At 45.8% G+C, this 21,354-nt stretch overlaps 1 pseudogene; it reads left to right on the top strand.

Annotated features, from left to right (window-relative positions):
* LOC134395763 (zinc finger protein 420-like) overlaps window positions 1-3,904 on the top strand; it is a 41,017-nt pseudogene extending 37,113 nt beyond the window's left edge.
* The last annotated feature ends 17,450 nt before the right edge of the window (window positions 3,905-21,354 follow it).

The following is a 21,354-nucleotide window of genomic DNA, read 5'->3' as shown; positions in this document are numbered from 1 at the left end:
GCTTCTCAGAGAGCTCCCAGGGCTCCCCCCAAATGAACACTCCAGCCACCTGGGAGGAGAAAGAATCAGAAGAACTCGCGTTCTTTTCAGACCTCCAGGCGAGGGACCAGATCCCTGCAATGTATGTGTAGGGGAGAGCATGCTCCATCTCCAAACTCCCCCCACCCTTCCCAAAAAGAAAATCCCGAAGTGAACTTCAAAGCATGGGGCCCCTATGCTTGAGGGCCCCCTGGGAAACTGCGCAGCGTGCCCATGTGTTAAGACGGCATTGGCCAGCGGAAGCTGGTTCTCAGGCAGCTGGCTCAGGTTGACTCAGCCTTCCATCCTTCCAAGGTCTGTAAAATGAGTACCCAGCTAGCTGGGGGAAAGGTGGCTGCGACTGGGGAAGGCAATAGCAAACCACCCCGCTACAAAGTCTGCCAAGAAAACGTCAGTGAAAGCATGCGTCCCTCTAGGAGTCAGCAATGACTCAAGTGCTTGCACAAGAGTTTCCTTTCCTAATAGAAGTATAGCTTCCAAATCACGTGAGGTACTGGTTCCTCTCTATTAGGCCCTGGTTGGGCCTCATCTAGAGTATTGCATCCAGTTCTGGGCTCCACATTTCAAGCTGGAGCATCTTCAGAGGAGTGCAACCAGAATGATCAGGGGTCTGGAAACAAAGCCCTATGAAGAGAGACTGAAAGAACTGGGCATGTTTAGCCTGGAGAAGAGAAGATTGAGGGGAGACATGAAAGAACTCTTCAAAGACTTGGAAGGCTGTCACACAGAGGAGGGCCAGGATCTCTTCTCAATCCTCCCAGAGTACAGGACATGGTATAATGGGCTCATGTTACAGGAAGCCAGATTCTGGCTGGACATCAGGAAAAGCTTCCTGACTGTTAGAGCAGTATGACAATGGTACCAGTAACCTAGGGAGGTTGTGGGCTCTCCCACAGTAGAGACCTTCAAGAGGCAGCTGGACAACCATCTGTCAGGGATGATTTAAGGTGGATCCCTGCATTGAGCAGGGGGTTGGACTTGATGGTCTTATAGGCCCCTTCCAGCTCCACTATTCTTTGATTCTATGAACCCTGCTCTGTACAGTTTGCTTTCCATTTTGTGATACTACAAGACAGCAGGACAAACTTCATTTTGAAATATAGGTCTGTAAAACACAATACTACAACCGAATGAGATGGTCTAGGAGGATGCCATGATGGAGGGTTTCCATAGCCCCTGAGATATTCAAAAGAACCATTAGGGTTGAATTGCCACTGTCCAGTCCTGTGTTAAATAATCTGCTAGGACAAAATGGCAGATTTTAAGTGCCTTTTGTTTTTACAGTATTTTATGTTGTTCATTTATTGTTTGAGCAACTTTGAAAGAGGTAAGCACTGTATGTCACTCTAGTTGTGTGTTTGATTGAGCATCGATTGAACCGCCCAGAGAACTTTGGCTATTGGGGGGTATAGAGATGCAATAAATAAATAATCAAAGGCTTTTTAATATATTTGGAAGGATCTGCCTCTCCACTTTTTATCCTTTTAATCAAATCAGCAAACAATTTCGTTTGTTCACTGTTTCGTAGAGGATTTCTGTTTTTATTCTTTCAGGTCATTGCACAATCAGCAACAAAACTGGCAGGCACCAGAAAAAGAAAAGTGAAGGTCTTTTTGAACGAAGTAATAGGAATGCCCACGGTGGGAAGACACAGAGGAAAAGCTCTAAGTATATAAAGACTCAGAAGATTCACCATACCAAATGTCAACGGTTTCATAGAGAAGAGAGAAGATTAAAATGCTTGGAGGGGGAAAATCAATTCAGTTCCAACTCAGAACTTAACCGACATCAAAGAATTCACTCAGGCAAAAAGCCCTATGAATGCCTAGAATGTGGAAAGATCTTTGCTCGCAGCACACACCTTAAGCTGCATCAAAGAACTCACTCAGGGGAGAAGCCCTACAAATGTCTAGAGTGCGGAAAGATCTTTGCTCACAGCACACACCTTAAGCTGCATCAAAGAACTCACACAGGGGAGAAGCCCTATAAATGCCTAGAGTGCGGAAAGAGCTTTGCTCAAAGTACACACCTTAAGCTGCATCAAAGAACTCACACAGGGGAGAAGCCCTATAAATGCATAGATTGCGGAAAAAGCTTTGCTCAAAGCACAAGCCTTAATCTGCATCAAAGAACTCACACTGGTGTGAAGCCCTATAAGTGCTTAGACTGCGGAAAGAGCTTTGCTTGCAGCACACAACTTAAGCTGCATCAAAGAACTCACACAGGGGAGAAGCCCTACAAATGCCTAGAGTGTGGAAAGAGCTTTGCTCGCAACCCAGATTGTAAGAAACATCAAAGAATTCATACAGGGGAGAAGCCCTACAAATGCCTAGAGTGTGGAAAGAGCTATACTTGCAGCACAAACCTTAAGCTACATCAAAGAACTCACACAGGGGAGAAGCCCTATGAATGTGTAGAGTGCGGAAAGTGCTTTGCTTTCAGCTCAGATTGTAAGAAACATCAAAGGACTCACACAGGGGAGAAGCCCTATCAATGCCTAGAGTGCGGAAAGAGCTTTGCTCACAGCACACAATATAAGCAACATCAAACATTTCATACAGGGGAGAAGCCCTACAAATGCCTAGAGTGCGGAAAGTGCTTTGCTTGCAGCTCAAACTGTAAGAAACATCAAAGGACTCACACAGGGGAGAAGCCCTACAAATGCCTAGAGTGCGGAAAGAGTTTCGGTCAGAGTGGCCACCTTAACCAACATCAAAGAATTCACACAGGGGAGAAGCCCTATGAATGCCTGGAGTGCGGAAAGACCTTTGCTTGCTGCACAAACCTTAAGAAACATCAAAGAATTCACACAAAGCAGAAGCCTTAGAAGTGCTCAGAGGTTGGAAAGCAAGTGCTGTTTTTAAATGGATACTGTTGTTTTTATGTTTCTGATGGTTTTAAAATTTTGTATACTTTTAATATTTACTGTTTTTAACTTTTGTAAACCGCCCTGAGAGCTTCGGCTGTGGGGCGGTATATCAATTTAATAAATAAAATTCAATCACAGATTGCACATTCCCACTTGTGAAATGATCCATTCAGATGAGAAGCGATATGAATTCATTGTATGTGGAAAGCGCTTTTTATCGCTTCAAAGAATTCACACAGGAGAAAAGCTCTTTCAGTGCTCCTGAGTGCGGAGTCCAGGACCTACTCTTGATTTTGTTTTTGCTGCAAGTGGTGAGAGGGGCAGCCTGAGGATTGGTGGGGTCTAAGTAACCCCATTGTCACGGTCAGATCATTTTCTGGTGAGCTTTGAACCCTTGGCGTTACTTCCCCACTGGACTGATGGAATCCAACAGATTTCTGAATTCTCTTGGGGATTCTCCAGTGGAGAGAGCTGGTGATCCAACTGAGGCCCTCATGTCGCTGGGGAACAGTAAGACACAGAGGACCATCGATGTGATTGCCCCTGAGTGCCCTCTCCAGCCCGCCCTGTTCCTTGGTATTCTGGGGAGCTCTGCGCGTTTAATAGGCTGTGCAGAAGCTAGCGTGCAAATGGTGTAAGACCCGAAGTTAAGGTGACTGAACACCCCCTAGAGCATGTAATCATCCCTATTCCGTCGCAGTGTGGGCACCAAAGAAGGCTTATTTTGCTGTCTCCGTTGTGTCCTTGGGTTGCCGTCCAGGGGAACTCTTCTGGGTGGTCCGTGGGTTGTTAACACCCTTCCCAGCCAACGGGGCTCATTGCCTGTCAAAGACCCGCTGTGACCTTTTTGCATCACTCTTTGAGTACAGAATCCCTTGTCTAGGCAGCAGGCTTGATGCTGTTGTTAGCGCAGCTCCAGTCGAGGTGTCAGATGCCCCCAGCTGCCCAATTGCCAACTTCGCCCTTATCTGGACAGGGACAGCCCAGCCACAGTGATCTACACTCTGAGAATCTCACGGTTGGATTACTGCAATGCTGCCTCTTTCCAGCATGTAACTCCTCTGTTGAAGGAACTGCACTGGCGGCCTATTCACTACCACAGTTAAGGTTCTTGTACTTGTGTACAAACCCTGAACAACTTGGGACCAGGATCCTTGAGAGAGAGTGTCTTCTCCCCTACCAACCTGCCCAGTCATCTGAGGTCATCCGAGGGCATAAGAATATAAGAAGTGCCATGCTGAATCAGGACCAGGGTCCATCTAGTCAAGCACTCTGTTTGCTCAGTGGCCAACCAGCCATTGGCCAGGGACGAACAAGGCAGGACGTGGTGCAACAGCACCCTCTCACTCATGTTCCCCAGCAACTGTTGCACACAGGCTTACTGCCTCCAATACTAGAGACAGCACACAACCATCCGGGCTAGTAGCCATGGATAGCCTTCTCCTCCAGGAATTTATCCAACCCCCTTTCAAAACCATCTAAATTGGTGGCCAGCAATACATCTTGTGGTAGTGAGTTCCATAATTTAACTGTGCTGTGTGAAGAAGTCCTTGCTTTTATTTGTCCTGGATCTCCCACCAATCAGCTTTGTGGGATGACTCCAGGTTCTAGTATTTTCAGAGAGGGAGAAAAATGTCTCCTTCTCCACATTCAACACACCAGGCATCATTTTGTACACCTCTATCATGTCTCCCCTTAGTCTCCTTTTTTCCAAGCTAAAAAATCCCAGCTGTTGTAACCTTCCCTCCTAGGGGAGATGCTCCAGCCCCTTCATCATTTCAGTTGCCCTTTTCTGCACTTTTTCCAGCTCTATAATATCCTCTTTTAGGGGTGGTGACCAGAACTGTACACAGTGTGGTCAAACCATAGATTTGCATAAAGGCAGTATGATACTGGCTGTTTTGTTCTCAATTCCTTTTCTTATCATGCCTAACATGGAGTTTGCATTCTTTACAGTGGCCGCACACTGGGTGGACCTTTTGCTCGAGCTGTCCATGCTCCTGGTGGTTCCACATGGACCCATCCTCCGGTTGGAGTCCACCAAGGGCAGAGCCTTCAGCGTGGTGGCCCCCCTCCTAGGGAATCCCCTGCCTCTGGAGGTCAGGCAGGCACCAACTTTGTATTCCTTCAGTCATTCCAGGACGCCTTCCTTGATGACCAGCCATGGTCCACTTTGCATTTTGCTTTTCTTTATTATTTTAAAAAAACACCTATTGCAATGCGTTTTTATTGCTTTTATTTTGTTTTATCTTGGTCACCACTCCAAAATTTTGAATGAGGAGAGGTATATAAATATTGCTAATAAAATAAAAAGAAATGCACCCCCTGAACTGTATGCCATGAACAGGAGTTTCGTTCACAAAGGCAAACTGAGCTGACTGCAGCTTTCTCTTCCCAGCCTTCCCCACAACCGTGTTTGCTATGGACCAGAGGTTGGGGAGAGGGAAAGGCCAAGGGTGGAGCCAAGGGGTGTGACTTTGAAGATCATCTAAGCATAGAATAGTAGAGGTGGAAGGCGCCTTCAAGGCCATCAAGTCCAACCCCCCACTTAATGCAGGAATCCTAAAGCATACCTGACAGATGGTTGTCCAGTCACCTCTTGAATGCCTCTAGAGTGGGAGAGACCACATCCTCCCTAGGTAACTGGTTCCATTGTCGTACTGCTCTAACAGTCAGGATATTTTTCCTGATGTCCAGCTGGAATCTGGCTTCCTGTAACTTGAGCCTGTTATTCCGCATCCTGCACTCTGGGAGGATTGAGAAGAGATCCTGGCCCTCCTCTGTGTGACACCCTTTTAAGTATTTGAAGAGTGCTATGATGTCTTCCCCTTAATCTTCACTTCCAAAGGCTAAACATGCCCAGTTCTTTCAGTCTCTCTCCATAGGGCTTTGTTTCCAGACCCCTGATCATCCTGGTTGCCCTGCTCTGAACACGCTCCAGCTTGTCTGCGTCCTTCTTGAAATGCGGTGCCCAGAACTGGATGCAATACTCAAGATGAGGCCTAAACAGGGCCAAATAGAGAGGAACCAGTACCTCACGTGATTTGGAAGCTATACTTCTATTAATGCAGCCCAAAATAGCATTTGGTCTTTTTGCAGGAAAATCACACTGTTGGCTCATATTCAGCTTGTGATCTACAACAATTCCAAGCTCCTTCTCGTTCGTAGTATTGCTGAGCCAAGTATCCCCCATCTTGTAACTGTGCATTTGGTTTCTTTTTCCTAGGTGTTGAACTTGGCATTTATCCCTATAAAATTTCATTCTGTTGTTTTCAGCCCAGCACTCCAGCCTATCAAGATCACTTTGAAGTTCTACCGTATTGTCACCTATATAAAAATCCCAGGGAGGGATTCCTGGGGTGGATTTTGGCATCCTTACAGGGGGAAAGTTCCTATGTGAAAAGTTGCTGGTTTTTTTCAGATTGTGACCTTTGTGCTACACACAAAATAGCTTTGTTTGCTAAAGCCCCCAGACATATCCGCGCAATCACTCTGAATGCTATTTCAGTGGACTGTGCAGGCGATTCACTAATTTTATTTCCGTCATTGTATGGTGTTATTCTGTGACTGCATGGTCTATCAAGATGTTCTCTTTGTAATGGCTATTAGTTAAATACAATAAAATTTATTTATTTATTTATTTATTTATAAATAACATTTCTATACCGCCGAATAGCCGGAGCTCTCTGGGCAGTTCACAAAAATTAAAAACAGTCAAAGTATAAAACAGTATAAAACGTAATATAAATTACAATATAAAAGCTCAACGAGATGAAACCAGAAGCAATGCAAAATTACAAATTTAAAACACCAAGGTCAAATTTATTTATAGACTGTTAAAATGCTGGGAGAATAAAAAGGTCTTCACCTGGCTTCTAAAAGCATATAATGCGAGGGAGACTGGAGCAGGCAGGCACCATCACAGCCTGCTTCAGTTGGAACACCCCCCCCCCCACAGGGCTAACATCTTCACCGTGTGGGGAAGAAGGAGCTGTTGGTTTGCCCCTCCATTGGGAGATGAGAGGACGGAGCAGGGCCTTCCCAGCAGCCTAAGCAGTCTCCTTAATTTCTTTTTATTTTCTCCCTCTTCCCTCCCCATACACTTTTCCTTGTGTGTCATGTCTTTTTTTTTTTTAATGTAAGCCTGAGGGTAGGGACTGTCTTCTTTATTGATACATTGTAAGCCGCTCCGAGAGCCTTTTGGCTGAGGGGCGGGATAAAAATACTCTAAATAAATAAATAAATAAATGAATGAATATAATGTAGGTGCCAAGCGAACCTCCTTAGGGAGCTCATTCCACAGCTGGGGTGCCACAGCAGAGAAGGCCCTCCTCCTGGTAACCACCTGCCTCACTTCCTTTGGCAGGGGGTCGTGGAGAAGGACCCCTGAGGATGACCTTAGGTACATACGGGAGGAGGCGTTCTTTCAGATAACCTGGCCCCAACCATTTAGGGCTTTAAATGTTAATACCAGCACTTTGAATCGGGCCCGGACCTGGACTGGCAGCCAATGAAGCTGGAAAAGGACTGGCGTGATGTGGTCTCATCGACCAGTCCCTGTTAGTAAACGTGCTGCCCTGTTTTGTGCCAGTTGAAGTTTCCGGACCATTTTCAAAGGCAGCCCTACATATAATGCATTGCAGTAATCCAACGAGAGGTTATCAGAGCATGGATAACTGTAGCTAGGGTATCTCTGTCCTGATAAGAGCGCAATTGGTATTTGATTTTATCTTGATCACCTGTGGATATGAATTAATGGGCTTATTCCTTTCCCGGGGACTGCAGGTAGATCCAGATCAATGCAATGAGGTGGAGCCCTGGAAAAAATGGGGCTAAATCTCTCTACAGTGGAGAAGGGAAATGTTTCCACCAGAAGTAGTCCCATGGAATATCACTTCCTTTGAAAGCAAAGGAAAGAACAATGCAACCTTATTACTGCTATTATGGTCTTTTAAAAAATGAAAAACAAATTGGGCCCTTTCAGAAGACACCTTAAACCATGGCTTCAACCCTGGTGGTTAAGCCAGAATTCCAGGCACCCACACTTGCGCTCCTTCCCAATATCTGCACGGGAAGGAAGCCAAGTGTGAATTTTCCATCCCCGCACCTCTGGAAGAGTAAAACAAACAAACAAACAAAGAGAAAAAATAGGGGGGAGGGAAACAGGGCTGTTCCTGCGCTGCTTTTAATTTTTAAAAAAATCTTTATCTGGGTGTCTCTGCAGATACAAATAATTAAAAATAAATACGGGACAAAACATGGCTTGCATTCTACGCTCATGTTCAGGAATATATGAGTTACAGCAATACTAATGACTAATTACGTATCAGGAAGTTCTTTGTGTTATGTGCCATTTGGAGTTTCTTCAAAGGAGGGCAGGTTGGTCATCTGCTGTGTTCTGTGCCTTCCCCCCACCCTTGGTGTGATTTCTGCCATTCTTCCATTTTTAGGGTGACCAAATGAAAAGGAGGACAGGGCTGTGGTATCTTTAACACTTGCATTCAAAAGGGAATTTCAGCAGGTGTCATTTCAGCAGGTTCCCCATATATACAAATTACACCTGCTGAATTCCCCCCTCCCCAATACAACTGTTAAAGAGACAGCAGTCCTGTCCTCCTTTTCATATGGTCACCGTATCCATTGCGTTCATCTCATGGTGTTGATGTTGGAACAAGGGGGTGATCATCTTCTGGCTAGAAATGTTTGGAAGCCATCTGTCAGGGATGCTTTAAGGGGGATTCCTGCATTGAGCAGGGGGTTGGACTCGATGGCCTTGTAGGCCCCTTCCAACTCTACTATTCTATGATTCTAACATAGAGGGCCCTTCCACACGCCGTACTGAAGGCGCATGCATGCTCCCCAAGTACGACCCCAAAACGATAGTGTGCACTACAGCCAGAAGAGACGGAGGAGGAGGTGGCTGGGGAATCCGGGCGTTTCCTTGCCGCCGCCTCCCCGCCGGCCTCCTGCTACCTGGGTAAGAGCAACCCGGGTCAGAGAGCTCAGCTTATAAACTATAATGTTCGTAATTGAAACCTTTTAGCATTGCATCCAACTAGTTTGGACTGGTGGAAGTTTAAGTAGAGCTAAATAACACTTCAACTGCTGCTAGTTGGGCCATGTAGTGTTTTCAAATTCTTTTCTTATAGCCCTAGCAAAAGTTAAACTGTAGAGTATTTTGCACAGCGTACCCATGTATTTCATTGTAATCATTACATGTTTCACGTTTTGTTTCCGTATGATGTGTTCTTTTGCATTTACTTCCTTTATGAACCATGCATATCTTAAGGCTCCCTTTATGGCATGTTTGATTTCTTTAACGAGTTGAAAGAGTATTCATTGTTTTCTTGCTTAGGTTTTAAAATAAACTTTCACACAAATTGAGCTTTTAATCACATAACTTCAGCTATGGTTATACTGTCTCTCTCATTGGGGCAGAGTCAGAACCTCTTTTTCAACCAGGAGCCTCATTCCTGTGTGACCAATCTGGAGACCAATCTGAGAGAGGTCCTGGGTATTAAGTTGGCCACAGCTGGATCTAATTCATGCAGCTCTTGGTTTGAATTCCTAAAGGAAAGTCCTTGCTTCAAGAGAGAAATTGGGAGAAAAGGAAGGAGTCTTTTTTGATGCCAGGTGGGAGCAGAAATGGAGAAGAGAGGAAAGATGGAAGAGCAAAAGTTTGCTGGCCCTGAGGAAGGAAACATCTCCTCTATCGTCCAGGAAGGGAGCAGTGCAGAGCACTGGGAAAGAAGAGATCAGGAGAAGCAGCCCGGAAGCAACACCGGCACAGACACGGAGCGCCAGGGCTTCAGGGACTTCTGCTACCAGGAGGCCGAGGGCCCCCGAGAGGTTTGCAGCCGACTCCACCACCTTTGCCGCCAGTGGCTGAAGCCAGAAAGGAAGACGAAAGCTCAGATGCTGGACCTGGTGGTGCTAGAGAAGTTCCTTGCTGTCCTGCCCCCGGTGGTGGAGAGCTGGGTCAGAGAATGTGGAGCAGAGACCAGTTCCCAGGCGGTGGCCCTGGCAGAAGGCTTCCTCCTGAGCCAGGCAGAGGACCAAGAGCAGGTGAGAGCATTTCATCCTCCTAACTCAAAGGGACAGTGTCCTTTATACTTACCTCAACTTGTTTTGCAGAACCTCAAAGGAAGGGATGCCCCAATTTCCAAGGTCCCACCCCACAAGATTAGTTCTGAATTTGTAGAGCAGGCCCTCCTTGGAGGAGAGTTAAACTAACAGAGCTTTGTTGAAATATGCAATTCCCTACCACCAGACCTAGTGATGGCCACCCATTTGGATAGTTTATAATGGAGGTTAGACAAATTCCTGGAGGAGAAGGCTGTCAATGGCTACTAATCGTGATGGCTATATCTTACTTCCAGTATCCTAAGCAGTGTGTCATTGAGCACCAGTTGCTCAGGAACATGGGCAAGAGGGTACTGTTGCATTCATGTTCTGCTTGTGAGTTCATGGTCAACAGCTGATGGGTCACCGTGGAGAGAGAATGTGGGACGAGATGGACCCTTGTTCAGATCCAGAATGGCTCTTCTTAGGTTGTTATAATCACAGTAGAAATGAATGGGTTTTGTAAGTTCTGTGGAAGGAGGTGGTCCTTCTTCAACCAGTGGCAGAGTCCTTCCCAAAGGACATGAATAGCATTTGTAGACACCAGACTGCTGTGTTTACAGTGGAAGATGCTGGATATCAGGTAACCTCTTCATAGGGTGACCATTTGAAGAGGAAGACAGGGCTCCTGTATCTTTAACAGTTGCCTAGACAAGGGGATTTCAGTAGGTGTCCTTTGTATATATGGAGAACGTGGTGAAATTCCCTCTTCATCATAACAGTTAAAGGTGCAGGAGCTATACTAGAGGGATCAGATTTAAAAGAGGGATTTAAAATAGATTTTAAAACCTGCAGCTTTAACAGTTGTGATAACGAGTAAATTTCAGCAGGTTCTCTACAGATGACACCTGCTGAAATTGCCGTGTCTATGCTACTGTTAAAGATACAGGAGCCCTGTCCTTCTTTTCATATGGTCACCCTAGTCTGGGAGGTTCTGTCTTTCCTCCTGGCTGGTTTTTGGAGGGTGTTCAAGTGCTTTGCTTATACCAGGATTAAACTCTTAGCCCCAAATCACACATCCTTATGGGCTCCCCTGACTAAGACAAAAACGCAGCCTTTGGCCTTGACCTGACCCATTTCTTTCCTTCCGTAATCCGTCTTCGCTGTCTGGGTCCTAACATTGTTCTAGGTGCAGGAGAAGTTCACCAAAGCATCTCCAGATTTCCTTGAGGCAGAGAAGACTCCGTCAGGCACCACACAGAGGCCGCTGGATGGGTGGATCTTGCAAGAGGGTGACCGAGGACCCTCCTCACTGGGTAAGGATTAGTGGGACATATTTCCCCATGGTCTCCCTCCCATAATTATGCCTGAGCTTCTTTCATGGTCTTCTTGAGCTTGATTTTGCAGGTGCAGAGAAACTCTTTTTCTCTAGATACTCAAAAAAGATATGTTTTTTAGTAATGTGGACAAACACTTATTTCACCAAGACAATGAAAATGGAAATGCTTAAATTTTTTGAATTATCTCCCCTCCTTCTTTGCTTTTCTCACAGGGAGTGGAAAGACCCACAGAGAGAGTGAACTGATCCTGGGGGATCCTTCTAGGTCTCCTTCCCTTGGTGGTGGAGTCGAAGCGGATTCTGCACAGCCTGGGCAGGTAGGGGAGTCCTGGGGGCCTCTGTTCCCTGCACATCCTGGAAGAACCTGCTCCTCTCCCTTTGCTCCTTTCCAAGATGGCGGCTAGGAAGATTTTTAAAATCACTCATGAAGCTCTGGATGCTGCAGGAGAAACCTCCCGCCACCTCACCTTTATTGTCTTCATGGATTGCAGCATTATGTGAAAGACGAACATCATTTCTTCTTCTTTCAGGATCTGGTGACCTTTGAGGAGGTGTCTGTTTATTTCTTGGAGGAGGAGTGGGCTCTGCTGGACCCAGGCCAAAGGACTTTGCACAAGGAAGTCATGGAGGAGAATCGTGGGATCCTGGCCTCTATCGGTAAGGATTGGGATTCCTTTTGGTAAGGCTCCCTCTTTGCCTTCTTGACAGATCCTGGAAGGTGGAATTGCTTCTTTGTTTATGTCAGTGCATAATAAAGATGTCTTCTCTTTGCCTTCTATGTCCCTCTTTGCTCCCTCTTTGCCTTCTATGTCAGTGCATAGTAAAGATGTCCTTCAGGACAACAGTGCCTGGGATTTGTTCCTGGGATACTCTAATGCAGAGAAAGCTCACCAGGTGATGTACATGAAGCCTTGTGTTGAAGGTACTGCACTGATTGCCTGTTCGCTACTGGGCCAAATTCAAGGATGTTGCTGGTATCTAAAGCCCTAAAGAACTTGGGAACTGCAAAACTGAGAATCTGCCTTCTCCTCTATAGACCTATTCAGTTCTTGAGGTCATCTGGTGAGGTGCTGCCACATGCTTTTGAGGTCTGCTTCATGATTGTTTAGCATGGTAGTGTCCATGGTGTGGTCACAGAATCATGGCATATTTGACTTGGACCAACCTCTTGCTCAATGTAGGAATTCACCTTAAAGCATGCTTGACAGATGGTTTTCCAGCTGCATCTCGAAGGCCTCTAGTGTGGGAGATCCTACTACGTCCACTCTGGGATAATCAAAAAGAGATCTTGGAATTCCTCTGTGTCCTCATAGAATAGTAGAGTTGGAAAGGGCCTATAGGGCCATCGAGCCCAATCCCCTGTTCAGTGCAGGAATCCACCCTAAAGCATACCTGACAGATGGTTGTCCAGCTGCCTCTTGAATGCCTCTAGTGTGGGAGAGTCCACCACCTCCCAAGGTCACTGGTTCCATTGTCGTACTGCTCTAACAGTCAGGAAGTTTTTCCTGATGTCCAGCCAGAATCTGGCTTTCTGGAACTTGAGCCCATTGTTCAGTGTCCTGCAATCTGGGAGGATCGAGTAGAGATCCTGGCCCTCCTCTGTGTGACAACCTTTCAAGTCTTTGAAGAGTGCTATCATGTCTCCCCTCAATCTTCTCTTCTCCAGGCTAAACATGCCTAGTTCTTTCGGTTTTTCTTCATAGGGCTTTGTTTCCAGACCCCTGATCATCCTGGTTGCCCTCCTCTGAAAATGCTCCAGCTTGTCTGCGTCCTTCTTGAACTGTAGAGCCCAGAACTGGATGCAATGCTCTAGATCAGTGGTTCCCAAACTTTTTCAGGTCACTGCTCCCTTGGCTCCACAAACTCATGCCCAGCGCCCCCCTACCCTACACTATAAAAATCATTATTCAGAATAGTGGTTTTCAACGACCCACCAAGGAAGATAATAACAATAAAATTCAAAATAGTAACAATTAATTGAATACTTTATTCAAAATCCAATTGGTGTGCCCTGCCTTGCTGGCTGCAAACAGAGGCGTTCACTCTCTTTTCCCTCCCTCCCTCGGCAAGCTTGGGGCAGGTGCTTCCCATTTAGAGGAGTTGAAGGACTTTTTTCTGTCTAAACATGCATAAAATTGTGCCTTTAACTTATCGTGTCACACTAGCATGAATACAGGAATCAAATAGGATTTCCTTCTTCAGTGGAACACACTTACTTAGGAGTAAGCACCATTTTGTTATAGGAAAGGATAATGAATTTTAATTAAAAAATTAAAATAATTATCTGCCACCTGATACAGAGTTTTCCTATGGAAAATCTGGCTGGGACTGAAGTTAGAAGGGCACTAATTTTACTGTACTTATTGTCTTTAAATATGGTTAAATTTCCCACAGTTACCTTGCTATTCTATTTCTACAATTCATTTTCTCCTGTCTTTTCTTCACCCTCTCTTCGTTTTCAGGCTGAATCCTATGCACATTTACCTCAGAGTAAGTTCTACTGATCTCAGTGGGGCTTCCTTCAGAGTAGACATACTTAGGATTGTGTTGCAGCTCTGTTTTTAAGGTGACACAAGATACACACATACCATGTTTACCAAAAGAACGCTTGAAAAAAGGGGGTTGGGCACCCTGAAATAAGCAAGGGCAGATAGGAATTGTTTCAGCAAGCATTCTGGGAAAAGGTGCTGCTGAATCTTCTTTAGCCAGGAAGGACCTGGGGAATTGCAATTCTCTCTCCCTCCCCCTTTTCTTTTCTCTCCCAATCCTGTTGTAGTCCAGATTTTTTGCGGGGTGGGAGCACACACACAGACACACAGCATCTCTCTCTCTCTCTCTCTCTCTCTCTCTCTCTCTCTCTCTCCCCAACCCCCTCCCTCCAAGCCCCCCCATCTCTCTCTCTCCCTCCCTCTCTCCCCAACGCCCCCAAGCCTCACAATAGCTGCCGGGCTGATTGTAACAGGAGGGCAGCAGCTCAGAGGGGAGATGGCCCCAATCTGCAACTCCTGACAGGGGAAGGGAGCCTGGTGATACCTTGCAGCAGCACAAGCAGTCCTGCTCCCCACCCAGCCTGCCGGCTGACTGCTGCTCTTGCCAGCTGCTCTGCCGCCCGTCCTCCACATGCTCCTTCCTCTCCGCCTCCACATGCTCCTTCCTCGTGCAGTAACTATTGTGAGAGGTCTGCCAGGGCAGCTTGTAGGAGGGAGCAGCTCTGGCCGAGGGAGGGAGCGAGCGAGCAGGCGGCGGTGGCTCCAGCAGGAAAGAAGCCCTGGGCCCTCCTAGGCAGGAGAAGAGTGAGCACAGCACCTGAATTCGCTGCTGTTTCCTGCTCCTGTGGGCGTTTCCCCCACCCCCTACTTCTGGTGGGGCCACTGTGGGCTTGAGATAGGAGGAGAGAGCGGCTGCGTGAGTGAGAAAGTCCTTCCTGAGCAGGAGCGGTGTGGGGAGAGCAGCTGAATTTGCCGCTCCTTCCTGCTCGGTCTCTGGGTTTTAGGACCTTCTGGAGAGACCACCTCGAGCACTCCCCTGCCGTCCCTTTGCCTCTTAACGCCCCCTATGCAATCCCACCGCCCCCAAGGGGGCAATACCGCCCACTTTGGGAACCACTGCTCTAGATGATGCCTGACCAGGTCCGAATAGAGGGGAACCAGTACCTCACATGATTTGGAAGCTATACTTTTATTAATGCAGCCCAAAATAGCATTTGCCATTCTTGCAGCCGTATCGCACTGTTGGCTCATATTCAGCTTGTGATCTACAAGAATTCCAAGATCCTTCTCGTTTGTGGTATTGCTGAGCCAAGTATCCCCGACCTTGTAACTGTGCATTTGGTTTCTATTTCCTAGTTGTAGAACTTGGCATTTATCCCTATTAAATTTCGTTCTTTTGTTTTCAGCCCAGCACTCCAGCCTATCAGAGGGTTTTTTTTAAAAAATAATTTTTATTTGTTTTCTACACTATATAAACATACAACATTACAATAGTAATAATAATAAAAAAAGAAACATCAAACAACTGCTACATACATATTGAATAAATGTTGAGTACATATATGTTGAATAAGTATTACCTATACATTATCATACTACAACATAATCATTCTTAACATAAAAGTGCACCCCCCACCTCAGGATCTATTCCTGAGTCCAAAATCTGATCTTTTCTTCTGCTGGCGGTTTCCCACTTCCCTTAATAAACACGAATATTAGGAACTGTTTCCAGATTCCTTCAAACTCATTTATTTTAGTTATGCCTTTTCTCCACTTAATATTACATGTCAGTTTATCATTAATGGCTATATCCCATACTTCTTTGTACCATTCTTCAATAGAATATTCCCCTTGAATCTTCCAGTTCCTAGCTACCATCAATCGTGCTGCAACCAGCAAACTCGATATCAGCTCTATAGTTTCTTTTCCACACTTTATATCTTCAAATAGTGACAGCAATGCAATCTTTGGTGTTTGTTCTATTTTCATTCCCACTATTTCTTCAATTTCTGAAAACACCATCATCCATAATCTTTGTACATATTTGCATTGCCACCACATATGTAAATACGTTCCTTTTTCCCCACAACCTCTCCAACAATTTGCTGAATGCTGATCATTTATCTTATTCAATCTAATCGGGGTTAGGTACCACCTCCACAAAATTTTAAAATAGTTCTCCTTTATTCTCACTGATAAACTTCTCAACACTCTTTGTTTCCATAGTCCCTCCCATCTCTGTCGCCCTATTTGCACCTTCAAATCTGACTCCCATACCATTTTCTATCAGAGGGTTTTTAATATATCTGGAAGGAGCTGCCTCTCCACTTTTTATCCTGTTAATCAAATCAGCAAACTATTTCGTATGTTCCCTGTTTCATAGAGGATTTCTGGTTTTATTCTTTTAGGTCATTGCAAGATCAGCAACAAAACTGGCAGGCACCAGAAAAAGAAAAGTGAAGATCTTTTTGAACGAAGTAATAGGAATGCCCACAGTGGGAAGACACAGAAGAAAAGATCTCAGTATATAAAGACTCAGAAGATTCACCTTACTAAAAGTCAGCGGTTTCACAAAGAAGACAAAAGATTAAAATCCTTGGAGGGCGAAAAGCAATTCAGTTCCAACTCAGAACTCAACCGACATCGAAGAATTCACTCAGGCGAAAAGCCCTATGAATGCCTAGAGTGCGGAAAGAAACTTGCTCGCAGGACAAACCTTAAGCTGCATCGAAGAATTCATACAGGGGAGAAACCCTACAAATGCCTAGAGTGCGGAAAGAGCTTTACTTGCAGCAAACAACTAACACTGCATCAAAGAACTCACACAGGGGAGAAGCCCTATAAATGCCTAGAGTGTGGAAAGAGCTTTGCTCACAGCACAGATTGTAAGAAACATCAAAGGACTCACACAGGCGAGAAGCCCTACAAATGCCTAGAGTGCAGAAAGAGCTTCAGTCAGAGCAGCAACCTTTATCAACATCAAAGAATTCACACAGGAGAGAAGCCCTATGACTGCCTGGAGTGCGGAAAGAGTTTCAGTCAGAGGAGCCACCTTAAGAAACATCAAAGAATTCACACAAGGCAGAAGCCATAGAAGTGCTCAGAGGTTGGAAAGCAACTGTTGTTTTTAAATGTATACTTTTTAATCCTGGGAGCTTCAGCTATGGGGCGGTATATAAATTTAATAAATAAATAAATAAAATTCAATCACACATTGCACCTTCCCTCTTGTGAAATGATCCATTTAGATGAGAAGCGATATGAATCCATTGTTTGTCAAAAGCACTTTTTATCGCTTCAAAGAATTCACACAGGAGAAAAGCACTTTCAGTGCTCCTGAGTGTGGAGTCCAGGACCTACTCTTGATTTTGTTTTTGCTCCAAGTGGTGAGAGGGGCAGCCTGAGGATTGGTGGGGTCCAAGTAACCCCATTGTCATGGTCAGATCATTCTCTGGTGAGCTTTGAACCCTTGGCGTTACTTCCCCACTGGACTGATGGAATCCAACAGATTTTTGAATGCTCTTGGGGATTCTCCAGTGGAGAGAGCTGGTGATCCAACTGAGGCCCTCATGTCACTGGGGAACAGTGAGACGCAGAGGACCATCGATGTGATTGCCCCTGAGTGCCCTCTCCAGCCCTGTAGTTCCCGCCCTGCACCTTGGTATTCTGGGGAGCTGCGGGCGATGTAATAGGCTGTGCATGAGCTAGCGTGCAAATGGTAACTGAAGGCAACTGAACATGCCCTAGAGCATGTAGTCGTCCCTATTCCGTGGCATTGTGGGCAGCAAGGAAGGCTTATTTTGCTGTCTCCATTGTGTCCTTGGCTAGCTGTGCAGGGGAACTCTTCTGGGTGGTCCGTGGGCTGTTAACACCCTCCCCAGCCAACGGGGCTCATTGCCTGTCAAAGACCCGCTGTGACCTTTTTGCATCACGCTTTGAGGACAGAATCGCTGGTCTCTGCAGCAGGCTTCACGCTGGTGTTAGTGCAGCTCCAGTCGAGGTGTCTGATGCCCCCAGCTGCCCTATTGCCAACTGCACCCTTATCTGGTCAGGGACAGCCCAGCTACAGTGAGCCATGCTCTAAGAACCTCTCGGTTGGATTACTGCAATGCGTCATACGTTGGGCAGCCTTTGAAAATGGTCCAGTTACGGGACCGAATCGGCTTTGGTCACCCTGATGGAAGACCTTTGTCGAGAAAGCGACAGGGGGAGTGCAACCCTGCTAATTCTGCTCCATCTCTCAACATACTTTGATAACATCAACCAGAGTATCGTCCTGGATCTACGGTCTCTGGACGGTTTACATGGCTTCTCGACTTTAGGAAAGGGCGAGGTTGAGCTGTACGTCACCATCCACGATATCAGTGTCCAGGAGTAGTCAGTGCTACCCCCTCCCACACCCTAATGCACCCACAACCCACGGTGGTACAGGCATTGGTAACCTCAAGATTGGATAATTTATTTACCTATTTATTTTATTTATTAATTAATTACATTTCTATACCGCCCAATAGCTGGAGCTCTCTGGGCGGTTCACAAAAATTAAAAAAATTAAAAGTATAAAACAATAGTATAAAACCATAATATAAAATACAATTTAAAAGCTCAACCAGATAAAAACAGCAGCAATGCAAAATTACAAATTTAAAATACCAAGATAAGATTTATTGATAGACGGTTAAAATGCTGGGAGAATAAAAAGGCCTTCACCTGGCGTCTAAAAGCATATAATGTAGGTGCCAAGCGAACCTCCTTAGGGAGCTCATTCCACAGCCGGGGTGCCACAGCAGATAAGGCTCTCCTCCTGGTAGCCACCTGCCTCACTTTCTTTGGCAGGGGCTCGCGGAGAAGGACCCCTGTGGATGATCTTAAGGTCCAGGCAGGTACATATGGGAGGAGCCTGGCCCCAAGCCATTTAGGGCTTTAAATGTTAATACCAGCACTTTAAATCGGGCCGGACCTGGATTGGCAGCCACTGAAGCTGGACAGGACTGGCATAATTTGGTCTTACTGCAACACGGTATACGTGGGGCTGCCCTTGAAGCTGCTCCGGAACCTGCAGCTAGTGCAGAATGCTGCAGCTCGGCTGTTGTCTGGAGCTGCCTCTTTCCAGCATGTAACTCCTCTGCTGAGGGAACTGCACTGGCTGCCTATTCGCTACTGGGCCAGGTTGAAGGTTCTTGTACTTGTGTACAAATCCTGAACAATTTGGGACCATGATACCTGAGAGAGCGCACCTTCTCCCCTACCAACATGCCCAGTTATCTGAGGTCATCCAAGGGCATAAGAATATAAGAAGTGCCATGCTGGATAAGTCCCAGGGTCCATGTAGTCGAGCACTCTGTTCGCACAGTGGCCAACCAGCCATTGGCCAGGGATAAACAAGGCAGGACATGGTGCAACAGCACCCTCCCACCCATGTTCCCCAGCAACTGGTGCATACAGGCTACTGCCTCGAATACTGGAGACAGCACACAAGCATCAGGGCTAGTAGCCATGGACAGCCGTCTCCTCCTGGAATTTATCCAACCCCCTTCCAAAGCCATCTAAATTGGTGGCCATCAATACATCTTGTGGTAGTAAGTTCCATAATTTAAGTATGTGCTGTGTGAAGAAGTCCTTCCTTTTATTTGTCCTGGATCTCCCACCAATGGGCTTCATGGGATGACTCCGGATTCTAGTATTTTCAGAGATGGAGAAAAATGTCTCCCTATTCACATTCTCCGCTCCATACATAATTTTGTACACCTCTATCATGTCTTCCCTTAGCCTCCTTTTTTCCAAGCTGAACCATCCCAGCTGTTGTAACCTTCCCTCATAGGGGAGATGCTCCAGCCCCTTAATCATTTTAGTTGCCCTTTTCTGCACTTTTTCCAGTTCTATAATATCCTCTTTTAGGGGCGGTGACCAGAACTGTACACAGTACTCTAAGTGTAGTCACACCATTGATTTGCATGAAGGCAGTATGATACTGGCCGTTTTATTCTCAATTCCTTTTCTTATCATGCCTAACATGGAATCTGCATTCTTTATAGCAGCCGCACACTGGGTGGACATTTTCGTCGAGCTGTCCATGCTCCTGGTGGTTCCACATGGACCCATCTTCCAATTGGGGTCCACCAAGGGCAGAGCCTTCAGCGTGGTGGCCCCCCTCCTAGGGAATCCCCTGCCTCTGGAGGTCAGGCAGGCACCAACTTTGTATTCCTTCAGTCATTCCAGGACGCCTTCCCTTGATGACCAGCCATGGTTCACTTTGCATTTTGCTTTTCTGTATTATTATTATTATTATTATTATTATTATTATTATTTTTAAAAACCTATTTCAATGCGTTTTTATTGTTTTTATTTCGTTTTATCTTGTTCACCACTCCAAAATTTTGAATATGGAGAGGTATATAAATATTGCAAATAAAATAAAAAGAAATGCACCCCCTGAACTGTATGCCATGAACAGGAGTTTCGTTCACAAAGGCAAACTGAGCTGACCGCAGCTTTCTCTTCCCAGCCTTCCCCACAACCGTGTTTCCTATGGACCAGAGGTTGGGGAGAGGGAAGGGCCACCCACACCCAGAAGCTTAGTTGTTTAGTGTTTGTGCATTTTTATTATTATTTGCTTTGTTTTAAAAAATCAAATATTTATTCCTAATGTTACAAATTTACAAAACTTGTAATTATTTGAAATGCGATACAACTTGTTTACCCAAAAACATCTGTGTTTATTTGGTTTGTGGGTGGAACCAAGGGGTGAGACCTTGAGGATCATCAAAGCATAGAATAGTAGAGTTGGAAGGGGCCTACAAGGCCATCAAGTCCAACCCCCCACTCAATGCAGGAATCCTAAAGCATACCTGACAGATGGTTGTCCAGTCACTTCTTCAATACCTCTAGTGTGGGAGAGACCACATCCTCCCTAGGTAACTGGTTCCATTGTCATACTGCTCTAACAGTCAGGATGTTTTTCCTGATGTTCAGCTGGAATCTGGCTTCCTGTAACTTGAGCCTGTTATTCCATGTCCTGCACTCTGGGAGTACTGAGAAGAGATCCTGCCCCTCCTCTGTGTGATAACGTTTTAAGAATTTGAAGAGTGCTATCATGTCTCCCCTCAATCTTCACTTCCAAAGGCAAACATGCCCAGTTCTTTTAGTCTCTCTTCATAGGGCTTTGTTTCCAGACCCCTAATCATCCTGGTTGCCCTCCTCTGAACACGCTCCAGCTTGTCTGCGTCCTTCTTGAATTGTGGAGCCCAGAACTGGATGCAATACTCAAGATGAGGCCTAACCAGGGCCGAATAGAGAGGAACCAGTACCTCACGTGATTTGGAAGCTATACTTCTATTAATGCAGCCCAAAATAGCCTTTGCCTTTCTTGCAGCCATATTGCACTGTTGGCTCATATTCAGCTTGTGATCTATAACAATTCCAAGATCTTTCTCGTTTGTAGTATTGCTGAGCCAAGTGTCCCCCATCTTGTTGCTGTGCATTTGGTTTCTTTTTCCTAGGTGTAGAACTGGGCATTTATCCCTATTAAATTTCATTCTGTTGTTTTCAGCCCAGCA

The sequence above is a fragment of the Elgaria multicarinata genome, chromosome 3, assembly GCF_023053635.1.
Source record: "Elgaria multicarinata webbii isolate HBS135686 ecotype San Diego chromosome 3, rElgMul1.1.pri, whole genome shotgun sequence".
Taxonomy (NCBI): Eukaryota; Metazoa; Chordata; class Lepidosauria; order Squamata; family Anguidae; genus Elgaria; species Elgaria multicarinata.
This window is presented reverse-complemented; position numbering and strand designations above follow the sequence as displayed.